This window comes from Bufo gargarizans, chromosome 9 (assembly GCF_014858855.1).
Source record: "Bufo gargarizans isolate SCDJY-AF-19 chromosome 9, ASM1485885v1, whole genome shotgun sequence".
Taxonomy (NCBI): domain Eukaryota; kingdom Metazoa; phylum Chordata; class Amphibia; order Anura; family Bufonidae; genus Bufo; species Bufo gargarizans.
In genome coordinates this window covers 187,047,228-187,060,224 of record NC_058088.1, presented here as the reverse complement: position 1 = coordinate 187,060,224, position 12,997 = coordinate 187,047,228, and the positions used below count along the sequence as shown (strand labels likewise).

The 12,997-nt window shown below is 45.6% G+C and overlaps 1 pseudogene; it reads left to right on the top strand.

Moving 5' to 3' along the window:
* The first annotated feature begins 11,341 nt into the window (after positions 1 to 11,341).
* Positions 11,342 to 12,287, top strand: LOC122919867 (annotated as a pseudogene).
* Positions 12,288 to 12,997: the final 710 nt, after the last annotated feature.

The window sequence follows — 12,997 nt, the reverse complement described above, 5'->3', positions numbered from 1 at the left end:
GATGGCCAGACCGTTTTGCATCTGTTTTTTATCAGCCATTCAAAACAGATATATCCAATTGGCTTTCTTTTTTAAATCCCACCCCTGCAGTGCCCTCTGTATACACAATGTCCCCCATAGTGCCACTAGTATTAATAATGCCCCCATCAGTAGCCCTATTATTATTAATGCCCTCATTAGTGCCCCAAAGTATTATTAAAGGGGTTGTGTCATCTCAAACATTGGGGGTATATCACTAGAACATGCCACCAATGTCTGATAGCTGCGGGTCCCATCTCTGGGACCTGCACCTATTTCTAGAACAAAGCCCACAAGGTGAAGGAGAGGGGACCACGTATGTGCAGCCACCCTCCATTCATTCATATGGGAGTGCCGAAAATTGCCGAGACTTCTATGGAAGTTTGATTTCAACATGAACGTTGCAAGAAATGAATTCAAATACATATGATCCTTAGTGGCCCCCAATATTATGAATGCCCCCTTAGATGCCTCCAGTATTCTGAATGCCATCCTCTGTGGCTTCCTCCTCTCCCCCCCCCACTCGGCCCCCATTCTGCTTGTGTCACACTTGTTCTTCACTGCATGCAGCAGGAAAGGACCTGCGGTCCCGGCGTGGTGATGTCATCATGCTGGGAACGTCAGGTCATGCTGCATCCAGTGAGGAGCAAGTGTCTGTCTGCGTGCAAGTGGATGGGGTGAGGGTTATTATTATTATAGACCAAGTGTACCAGGGGTGTAGCTATAGTGAGGCAGCTGCTTTGGGGCCCGACCTCAGAACGGGACCACCCAGGAGAAGGACTAAAAGGTTTTATTGTCAGGGGCCCCTCAACAGTATTAATCGACTACATTATTTACAGTGACACTGTAGGGGCCTGGTCTGAAAGAGCGATCTTGACTAGCCACAGGAGTGGGGGTTGCACTGGAGGAGGGGGTTGAAAAAAAGTTGCAGGGGAGGGTCGTTCAAAAATTTACTCTGGGGCCCGGTCATTTCCAGTTACACCACTAAAGTGTACCCATTTTAATTGCCATTAGACGGGAGCACTCCTGTTTAAGTGGCAGTTAAAAACGTTCCACTGAGGGGCCGTCTGGCCATGAAAACGACCAAAATAAGGACATGTCCCACATGTGAATGTAGCGTTAGGCCAGATTTCATCTCACTGTCTTTCTGAAGAAAAGGAGACATTCACAAGTGGGGGGACAAAGCCAAAATGAGTTAGGCCCCCCCCACTTTCGATGAACCCCATGGCCAGACTCAACCAGGTCCAAGACATCCTGCAACTAACGAAGGTACAAAAACTAAAAGGCCTCCATACACATAAGAGAAAAATTGTCCAAGTCCACCGATTATTGGCCGAACCAGCCAACTGACTCTTCACCGACAGAAGGTTTCAGGAATAGAAGAACCGGGCATGTTGAATTTTAACAGCTGATCCTTTTGTTCAGGCAGGAGACAGCTCGGCCCATAGCTAATGAGGGTCTACGGGCACCTTATCTGACTCATTACTCCTCTACGGTTTTCCTTTTGGGGCAGTAGACTGAATCTGTTATTGACAATATCTCCACTTTTTTATTTAATTTTATTTTTTTCACTTGCAAGGAGCAGTATGTAACATGTAATAAGTGTGCATAAAGTCTTGAGACACTTCAACTTTAGAATGTTTATTTTTTTTTAATCTTTTTTCTTTTTCAGTTCCAGAGGTGACAAAGTCCCGAAGGGAATCTCTCTGAAGGGTTTTATATGAGAGCAGAGAGGACAGAGCACAAGGCGGATGCCGGGGACAGACTGTGAGTATGATGCCAGGCACAGCGTGTATCTGCTGCATTTCTGGTCTTGTAGTCTTCCAACATTGATGATGATCTAAAACAGAACATTTTTATTACTAATATATATTTTTATTTTATATATTCTTTACTTTTTTTGTCTTTTTACTCATCACAATTTTTTATTTTAATTTGTAGATTGTTTTGCTTTTATTTGATATATTCTTTACTTTTTTTTGTCTGTTTACTCACCACAATTTTTCATTTTAATTTGTAGATTTTTTGGAATTATCAAAATATAATTTATTATATAAAAATTATTCCTGTCATTCATTTTTCTCATACAATTATTATTATTTGCAGAATTCTTCCATGCAGTCTCTCGAGGAGGTGCAGACAATATTATTTTACATCCCGGACAGTAATTCGAATATTCTCCATAAGATAACAATTTGTCACGAAGAACCCCCCCCCCCCCCCCCCGGACCCCTGAGGACTCAGCTGTAGGTTACTGGATGGCGCTGTGTGCACTATACTGCAGCTTTTCATACAATGAATGCCTATACGAATCAAATAAAATACTTAACAACATTAACACTTTAATGCCCGCACTATTCTTGGTCTTGCATGGATTATTTTAAGCCTGTTTCATGCGTTAAAATTTCAGATAGATTTTTTGTGTTTCAGTTTCTCACCATTTCCAAGAGATATGTTTGCTGTCAGTGAATGAGAACACTGCGGTTTACGTTCAGACGCAGCAAACCTGTGCAGCGCTATTCCTCCTCTCAGCTGAGGGTTTGTTACAATTGTGTCCAGACAATGCCGGGACTCCAGACTGATACATTGTAGCAAACTCGCAGCGAGACCTGTGCAGCAGCTGCTGATGTCTTTGGCTCACAAAGCATTGTCTGCACCGGATACAACTGTATCCACTTCTCAGCGGCGAGCAGGGCGAGCTGTGTGCAGCCGGTGAATGGAACCAAGAGTGTCTTCATTCACTGACAGCAAACATATCTTAAAATTTGGGAAGAACTAAAATACTGGAGGTCATTTATTAAAGTACTTGCTGCTATTTTATTTGTAAAAATTGTTGTAAGTTCCTTTTTTGAAAACCTTTAGTCACACGGGCGGTTTTACACCGTGTTCAGCAGCTGGGTGATATGGGGACATGTCGGTGGCCGTGCGGGCACTAACATTTCCGTAAAGTGTAAATGTTAGAGAAAAGAAGGTGCGTGGACTGCCGTATATTCACCTAATTTATGACAAGGTGCAAGCCACATAAAAAGCCAGTCTTAGTAAATGACCCCCATTGTATATCAGAAATTTATGGGATTCATATAAGACTGGGAAGAGATAGATAGATAGATAGGAGATAGATAGATAGATAGATAGGAGATAGATATGAGATAGATAGATAGATAGATAGATAGATAGATAGGAGATAGATATGAGATAGATAGATAGGAGATAGATAGATAGATAGATAGGAGATAGGAGATAGATAGATATGAGATAGATAGATAGATAGATAGATAGATAGATAGATAGATAGATAGATAGATAGGAGATAATATCTCATCCAATCTTGTAGTATAATTAACACTTCTATAACTTTCTAATATATTTTGCGTTTCAGTTCCTCTCCATTTTCAACATCTCTGCTTGCTGAGGTCCAGGACAGGAAAGAGATTCATGTTGCTGCTCTGTTTAGCTCACGGAGGAATCCATCCCTAGATCTGTACACCCCAAACATGCATGTAAGGGTGGGTTTTACAGCCTATGAATAAAAACAAGAATGTTTCCATTCTGTGACAGCAAGCGGAGATTGTGATAAGACGGTGAAACACAAAGTAGACTGGGCAAACCCTTCGAAAGATATCATAGGGTTAAAAAGCAACCATAGACTATACCAGGGGTCAGCAACCTCCAGCACTCCAGCTGTTGTAAAACTACAACTCCCAGCATACTTCTTTCTCTTCTATGGGAGTTCTGAGAACAGCAAAGCAAGTGTACATGTTGGGAGTCGTAGTTTCACCACAGCTGGAGCGCCAAATGTTGCTGATCCCTGGACTTTACCACTGCAGTCTATGGAAACTCTGTGGTCTTCATTAGTGTTGGGCTAACATGCCCGGACGAACACCGCGTGTGCTCGAGCGCGATGCTCGAGTCTCCTCCCCGCACGTTTGTTGGTTGCTACGCAGCCAATAAACCTGCGGAGAAGTTCTGGCACTCATTGTAATGCCGTAGCCATGTTGGTTACTGGCATTACAGTGATTGGCTGGCCGGAACGCGTCATCGGGTGCTATATAGTGGTTCGGCTCAGTCTTATTCAGGGAGAGCTGTGCTGAGGAAGGGACAGAGAGTGTAAGGACAGGAATAGTGTATTTTTTTTCTAGGCAGGGTTTAGTCTTGAAAGTTGTTAGAGACCCAAAAGTCCTTGTAAGGACTATTGTTTTATCTGCAATATATATTATTAGCGCAACCTGCACTAAATTGTGTGCAATTGTTTGGCCGCTGCAGACAGTGACACAACCTCTGCTACATCTGTTGTGTTACATTGGCGCATCCTAAATATCTCTGACATTCAGCACAATTGTTTGGCCGCTGCTGACAGCAACATTACCTGCGCTACACCTCCTGTATAACGTTTGCACATCCTAAATATCTGTGACATTCAGTGTAATTTTTTTGCCGCTGCTGACAGCGACATTACTTGCGCTATACCTCCTGTATAACATTTGCGCATCCTAAAATTATCTGTGACATTCAGTGTACTTTTTTCATAGGCGCTGTGGACAGCAACTTTATCTGCGCTACATCTCCTGTATAACGTTTGCGCATCCTAAATATCTGTGACATTCAGTGTAATTTATTTGTGCATACACTTACAAAACCTGCACTTCTGTACGGGTGACATACTCGCAAGCATATATACCATTTAATATGCTCAAGGCGAGCAGTAAGGGACAGGGAAGTAGCCGTGCTGCTGATGGTGCACGCAGAGGCCGTGGCCCTGGGGGCGGTGAAACTGTGCCTGCTGCCAGAGCACAAGAAACACACTCATCCACGATACCTAGGGAACGGCAATTAGTGTCTTAAGAGGTTGATGATGAGGATGAGACACAGTTGTCAATAAGTGAGGTTCTTGTTAGGTCAGCAAGTCAGGAAGATGACCAGAGTAAGGAAGTTGAAGAGGAGGTGGTGGACGATGAAATCACTGACCCAACCATGGAAGGTGGCAAGCCGAGCGAGGACAGCAGTACAGAGAGGGAGGTATCCCCTGTCCAAGACGTAGGCCCGGATGCCTCCCGCCATGCACCTGGACCTTCGCAAGCACCATCATCTAGCACATCCACTTCTGTGTCCCAGCGCAGAGTACAGATGTCCATATCCCAGGCCTTTGAACGAAAGTGCAAATACCCACCCATCCACAGGCCATAGCACTAAATGCGCACCTTTCCAAATTGCTGGCCCTGGAATTGTTGCCATTTAGGTTTGTGGATACTGAGGCCTTACGCAGCCTGATGGCGGTGGCCGTCCCTCGTTACTCAGTCCCCAGCCGCCACTAATTTTCCCAGTATGCCATCCCTGCCTTACACCAGCATGTGTCCTGTAACATCACCCGTGCCCTGACCAACACAGTTATTGGGAAGGTCCACTTAACGACTGACACATGGACAAGTGCTTTTGGCCAGGGACGCTACATTTCCCTGACGGCACACTGGGTGAACGTTGTGGAGGCCGAAGCAAGTCGTACCCTAGGATGGCACAGGTGCTACCCACGCCAACGATTATGGGCTCTACTTCCATCAGGATTTCCGCCACGACCTACATTAGTGGCTGCAACCCCCCCCCCCCTCCCCTTCTCCTCCTCCACTTCCACCTCTGAATTCCCATCTTGCAGCACCAGTCAGCCATCAGTCAGTAGCTGGAAGCAGTGTAGCACTGCAGTGGGGAAGCGGTAACAGGCCGTGCTGAAGCTGATCTGCTTAGGTGACAAGCAGCATACCGCCGCAGAGCTGTGGCAGGGGATAAGGGACCAGACTGAGCTGTGGCTCTCGCCACTCAACCTAGAACCAGGCATGATTGTGTCTGATAATGGCCGTAACTTGGTGGCAGCTTTGGAGCTCGGGAAGCTCACACACATCTCATTCCTAGCCCACGTCTTCAACTTAGTGGTTCAGCGGTTTTTACCCCAATTGGCCTGAGCTACTGGTGAAGGTGCCCCACGTGTGTGCCCATTTCCGAAAGTCATCTACAGCTGCCGCCGGTCTGTCAACGCTGCAGCAGCGCTTACAATTGCCAGCTCACCGACTGTTGTGCGACGTGAGCACGCGCTGGAACTCGACGTTCCACGTGTTGGCCAGGCTTTGTGAGCAGCAGAGGGCAGTAGTGGAATACCAGCTACAACATGGTCATCGCCTTTCCAGTCAGCTTCCGCTATTCACAAGCGAGGAGTGGGCATTGATGTCTGACCTCTGTGAGGATTTACGCAACTTTGAGGAATCAACACAGACGGTGAGCGGCGATGCTGCTATTATCAGCGTCACCATCCCACTTCTGTGTCTACTCAAACACTCGCTGCTCACAATGAAGGTGGGCGCTTTGCATGTGGAAGAGGTTGCAATGGGGGAAGACAGTACACAGGCTGATAGCCAGACCACCCTCAGTTCGTCTTCTCAGCGCCAATTGGATGTCACGGATGGTGTAACAGAAAACAAGAAGTTACAAATAAGGATTCCGACTGGCTTGATCCGAAACTAAGGAACAAAAGGGAGACCTCTATTTAAGCCCTGAAACTCTCCCTGTCTTCTCAGCCCATGCAGAGATCTCTATGATAGATAATTGCATGCCCTCGTGCCTCAACTGTATGACACCTGAACGCGCTATAATAGTGAGGGGACACGACCACCGGCTCCCTACACTTAATACGAAGGGAGTCAGGGTCACCTAGGATCAAGCCCACAGGAAAACACAAAATATGAACAGACTTATCTGTAGAAGCATCAGTTGTAGCATCCAGCATGTACACACTCCATTAAGTTGTATAAACCGCATAGTGATGCAGTATGGGAGGGGATTTAAAGGGATGCAATCAGTGCAACTAGATGACAGCTGAGAGAGGGAAACGAGATGACAAAACAAAAGCTAAACAAAAGAACCTCAAGCAGGAGGTTCTGAAGAAAGTCTGTCAGAGCTTCTCAGATGTCTGGTAGTGACATTGGATGATGATGAGGAAGAGGAACAGGAGACGGTTGCCTCTGCTACAGAGGGTAGAACCAATAGCAGGTTTATTCCATCTGTTCAGCGTGAATGGGTAGAAGAGGAGAAAGAGCATGAGGAGATTGAGAGTCATCCTCGTGATGAGGACAGCAAATTCTTATCTGTTGGGACTCTGGCACACATGGCTGACTTTATATTAGGCTGCCTTTCCTATGACCCTCGCGTTTTACGCATTTTGGCCAACACAGATTACTGGTTGTTCACCATTCTTGACCCCCGCTACAAAGAGAACGTCTCATCTCTCATTCCTCTAGTGGAGAGGATGAGCAAAATGGTGCAATACCAGAAGGTCCTTGTGGAAAAATTGCTCCTGAAATTTCCAGCTGACAACGCTGGCGGCAGAGTCCGTAGTTCCTTGGGCAACCGAGGAGGGGAGACGAGGGGAACACACAGCAGTTCCAACAGAGGCAGGGCAACACTCTCCAAGGCCTGGGACAGTTTCATGACACCCCGCCAGCAACCTCACCTTGATGCTCGGCCTAGTGTCACAAGGAGGGAAAGTTTTAAAAGATGGTGAAGGAGTACGTAGAAGACCGTGTCAGCGTCCTCAGTGATCCCTCATGTGCCTTACAACTACAGTATTTGGTGTCCAAGCTGGACACGTGGCACGAACTGGCGCTCTACTGCCTTGGAGGTGCTGGCCTGCCCTGCCGCCAGCGTTATGTCAGAGCGGGTATTTAGTGCTGCTGGCGGCATTATAACAGATAAGCTCATCCGCCTGTCAACTGAAAATGCTGACAGTTTGACTGTTATAAAAATGAATTGCCCCTGACTTCTCTATTCCGCCAGAGGAAAGCGGCTGAACATAAAGGCACTCTAAATGTGGCTTTTATGATGTATTCATGCACCCCTTCCACCACAAAAAAAGGGTATAGGGTTAAATCTCCCTTTTCTCGTCCTCCTCCTCCATCATATCAACATGCTTATTAGGCTGCCCTCGCTCCTAATGTTTTAGATGGTCAGATCAGCAGCAGGCCCTCGCCCCTAATGTTTTACAGGGTCAGCTCAGCAGCAGGCCCTTGCCCCTAATGTTTTAGATGGTCAGCTCAGCAGCAGACCCTCACCCCTAATGTTTTAGATGGTCAGATCAGCAGCAGACCCTCACCCCTAATGTTTTAGATGGTCAGATCAGCAGCAGACCCTCACCCCTAATGTTTTAGATGGTCAGATCAGCAGCAGGCCTTCGCCCCTAATGTTTTAGAGGGTCAGCAGCAGGCCCTTGCTCCTAATGTTTTTGAGGGTCACCACCAGGCCATCAATCATAATTTTTCAAGGCTGTGTATGATGCCCTCCTTCATGTGTAATAAAGGGTGTATTGGAGTGCCGGTGCCTTGTAATTTTTGGCAGCCCTTTCCCTGAGTGCATAGGCTTTATGAGTGTAGGAGTCCCACTACCTGAACCATTGTATCACAATGTGAATGAGGCCCTCCTTTATGTGATATACAGGTTGTATCAGGAGTGCCTCGTCCTTGTCATTTTTGGCAGCAATTGCACTTTATATACAAGTAAATATACAGGAAAGAATGTTTCCTAACAATTTTTCCTCTAAAATCGATTTTATCTTCGGTTTTGTGCGCATTATTGTCAGTCTGTAAAAGTGGCGCACTACTCGGACAACATCGTTCCCAGCAGCGACCTGGGAGTCCAAGATGCATCCAGACATCCTCCCCATGCTGTTCCCGAACCATTTCAGTGGTGTTTTCATCAATTTCTGACCTTTTCCTATGAACCAGACGCCCTCCCCTCTTCAGAGCAGGTGGTGCCTGGTTTAATGCTCGGGTTCTCCCGTTGACTTCCATTGTAGAGCACCCGAGCATCCCAAGGTGTTCTACTCGAGCACCAGAGCACCTGAGCACTTTTCTGCTCGATCAACACTAGTCTTCATGCCTGCGGCAGGGTTTAAAGGGGTTGTTTCGTTTGGGACTAAAACTAGTATAGGTGTGGGTCTCAGAGGTGGGAATGTCTAAAACAGGCCCCCAAAAGTGAGAAAGCGCACACCGCACATTTGTTTCTATGGGACCACCTCAACTATTTTATAGAAATGAATGAAGGGTGGCCGCAGATGTGCAGCTACTCTCTGCTTGCTTCAGGGGTCCCATTCTCCATGTTCGCAGCAGATAAAATATATTAATTGTAAAAAAAAAGTTTTTTGTAAGGTACATAACACAGAAACCTTCTCAGACCACAGAGAGTCCATCTAGTGTAAAACGGCTATTAGAAGACGGATCTAATGTTCCTTTTGTAAATGATAGGTACTCGATCTGGAATGGCTGCAGTAATGAGGAACACATGATCCCATCATACAATCCTACCGAGAACCTGCCTTGATGATGTATGTTCTACATTGATGAAGATGCCATCAAGGTAAGAGTCTGTCATGCTATATGAACACATGTTAGAGATGAGCGAACCTCGGTTTCCAATTTGCCAAATTTTTGGTTCAGACCCGAATCGATTCTACCCGAACCAAAGTGACTCCAATTGCCATGGAAATTAGTATATAACGCCCTCTAGTCTCCTAGGACTTAGAATTTTTTCCATGGGGTCAAAGAACAGGGTATGCGTTGGAGACAGGCCAGAGTGTAGGTAGCCCTGAACCTGGGCGCTGAGGCAGGAGGTCTCGGCTTGCTAATTTGCCTCAGCCTGATGCTGCATGTGAGAAAACTGCTCCATCATGTTGAAGCGTCTGAAGTGGCTGCTTCGGCTTCTGCTGCTCATGGTGGTGGGAGAGTGGGGGGTGAGTCGGCCGAGGGGGTCCTCCCTTTCAGACACGGAGGCTGCAGGCGTCTGCTAGCCGAAACCTGCATACACAGTCTTTCCTGGTAATAAATTTGGACTCTATTTTGGAGGGAGGAAAATATTGCCCCATTTTGCTTTGATAGAGAGGGTTTAAAAGCATGGCTATCCAGTAATCAGACTGCTTGATGTGAATGATACGCCTGTCAGTGCGTAAACAAATGAGCATACAGCTCGCCTTTCTCGCCAGTGTGCCTGAGGAGCCAGTTCTTTCCCCACTTGGGTGTCGTAGCTAGTGTCACCGTCATCATCACCTCCGACTCCTCCACTTCCTCTTCCAGTGGCAGCTCTTCATCCTCTTCCTCCATGGGAGTTTCTCCTTGTGGGCCCCCAACAACTACGGGACGGACTGCAAGACGCGTTAGCTGTTCTTCTCCCGCCGTCATCCCATGCTGCATGAGCATCAGCAATTGAGGGGGATGATTGTTCGTGCAGGTTCTACAGCAGCTGCAGCTGTGTTATAAGGCAGTAACTGTAGCTAGTAGGCATTGCCTAGCACACCTCAGCTCCTCAGTTCTCACTCCTTGGCTGAAAGCTTTCCCTGCCTTTCCCTATTCTACACAGTTCTTCTTCTTTCTAGGCTGTCCCTTCACTGTCCCTGACACTGGAATAGAAGCTTGTATGTGACTGTACACTGTACCTAAGATCATTTTCTGTCAGACACTGCATAGACCCATCCACCCTCATTCACAGCCCAACACAGAATGACGTTCTGCTTGTTCTGCAAGGGCACCTCACTGCCTGCTGCAGCACTTAGTAGCTTCCTCTCAGGGTCATGTGAACATCCTTCTATTTCCTTCCTTGCACTTTTTCCTGGATGACATGTGCAGTAAAATGGGTGCTTGGTGCCCAGTCAATTCTAGAGTGACCACTGCACTGCATGGCGTTTTACTGGCTTCATCCACCGCAAACCTGAAAAGCTTTGGGATTGTGACAAATTTTGGGGAAGTTCATAACAAACCCAGTTCATTATGAACTGATTAACTCATCTCTAATATGTATTTAACATAGTAACAAATATAAATATATATATATATATAAACCTTCCAGGAACGTTACTGCTCTAGAAAATGTAAAGTTGATCTATACTGATAACAGATTGAACGACTATTAATGTAGCCAGAAGTTCCCGAGGTCTATAAGGTACCATTCAATATCCACCCACAAAAATAAAATAAAAAAATCACCAGTAAATAAAACTTCCCGAAATGTCCTCTTCAGTCAAGTTTTTAAGATTTTCACCAAGTTTTACATAACCAACATGGCTGCAATTATAACTTTTCAGAAGGAACTCCATGATGGCAAGCCTACGTATCTGATGCCACCATCCTTCATACATGGACAGTTGTCTTTGGAAAGTTTGGTGATTTTTCTGAATTTGAGGAGATCATCTCAAGAACCTAAAAGAAGCTAAAAAGTTTATTGGGAATTTTTATGGAATTCTTTGTCTTCTACTTTTTCAGTTATTTTTATACGTTTTGTTTGCACTTTCAGTAATCCCATGGCAAAAGCAGAAAACCTGTCCTCTGTGTCTATATTTCTGGTTGTAGGTCTATGTGACAGCGAAGAACCTCAATTTCTGCTCTTCCTCGTCTTCCTTGGCATCTACCTGATCACAGTTGTTGGCAATATTGTAATTTTAAGTGTCATCTCCTCTGACCAGCGGCTACACACCCCCATGTACTTCTTCTTAGCCAACCTTTCCATTATTGACATCATCTTCTCATCCACCACAGTCCCGAAGCTTCTGTTTATTCTGGTCACTGCTCAGAAGGCCATTTCTTTCTCCAGTTGTGTCACCCAATTATCATTTTTCCAATTCTTTGTGGTGGCGGAGTGTTACCTTCTTGCTGTCATGGCTTATGATAGATTTGTGGCCATCTGCTTCCCGCTGAACTACACCCTAATCATGAGCCGGGAAGTGAGGTTCAGAATGGTCCTTGGCTGTTGGGCTTGTGGTCTAGTTAACTCAGTGGTCCAAGCTATTTCAATTTCCTGTCTTGACTTTTGTGGTCCGAATAAAGTTGACCATTTCTTCTGTGACGTTACTCCTCTGTTCAAGTTGTCTTGCTCTGACACCCGTCTTGGTGAAGCCGTATTTTTAATTGTGGTGGTGCTTGCTGGGATGGGACCACTTACTTTCATCTTGGTCACCTATGGCCGGATCATTGCTGCGGTTACGAAGATTAGCACCAGAAATGGTTGTATTAAGACCTTCTCTACATGTGCCTCTCACTTCACAGTGGTGGCCCTATACTATGGCAGCGGGATCTTCAGTTACATCTGGCCCTCCTCTACCTACGCCATGAACAAAGACGTTAAGGTGGTAGCCTGTGCTCTACACTATCATGACACCCATGTTGAACCCCATTATTTACAGCTTAAGAAACAGGGAGGTAAAACGGGCACTGAAGAAGATGCTGGGGAGCAAGGGAATAAGATTTTGATATCTACAGTCGTCCATGTTTTGTCACCTACTATCACTCAATAAACGGTTGCTAAAAATGTGTTGCATATAATAAAGCTAAAATGCTAAAAATATTTTTTAAATATGTGTGAAGTTTGAGCTTGGGAAGTTCCTAAAGGTTTTAAAAAATATGAAGATGGGTTAAACTGGGTAGAACCATTGAGCTTGCATCTAGGCCTATTTACCATCCTTGCCGATGACCACGATAAGCTTTAACCACAACATTTTGCTAGTTTTACATTTGGTGCAACTCGAAACACTTCCTGCCTGTTAAACCAGTCTAATATTACTACAATAGTAGTCACCATAGGACTGCATCCCAAAAGTTTCTTCCACCACACCTTCCAGTCAACATACCCCCCCCCCCCATTCACCTCACGTAGAAGCAAAAGATGGCAAGACCCTTAGGTCACATTTCAACTGACGTGTTTTTCTAAAGAAAATGAGACAATCACAAGTGGGGACAAAGCCAAACTTGAGTCAGCCCCCGTGCCCCTGCCCCCTCTCGTGTAACCCCATGGTCAGACTCAACCAGGTTCAAGACAAACTAATGAAGGTCCAAAAACCTAAAGTCCTTCATACTCATACAAAAAATATTGCCCAAGTTCACCAATTATTATCTAAACCAGCCAACTGCCTCTTCTCCGACAGAAGCTTTTGAGGAAAGAATTAGGCCTCTTGCACACAAAC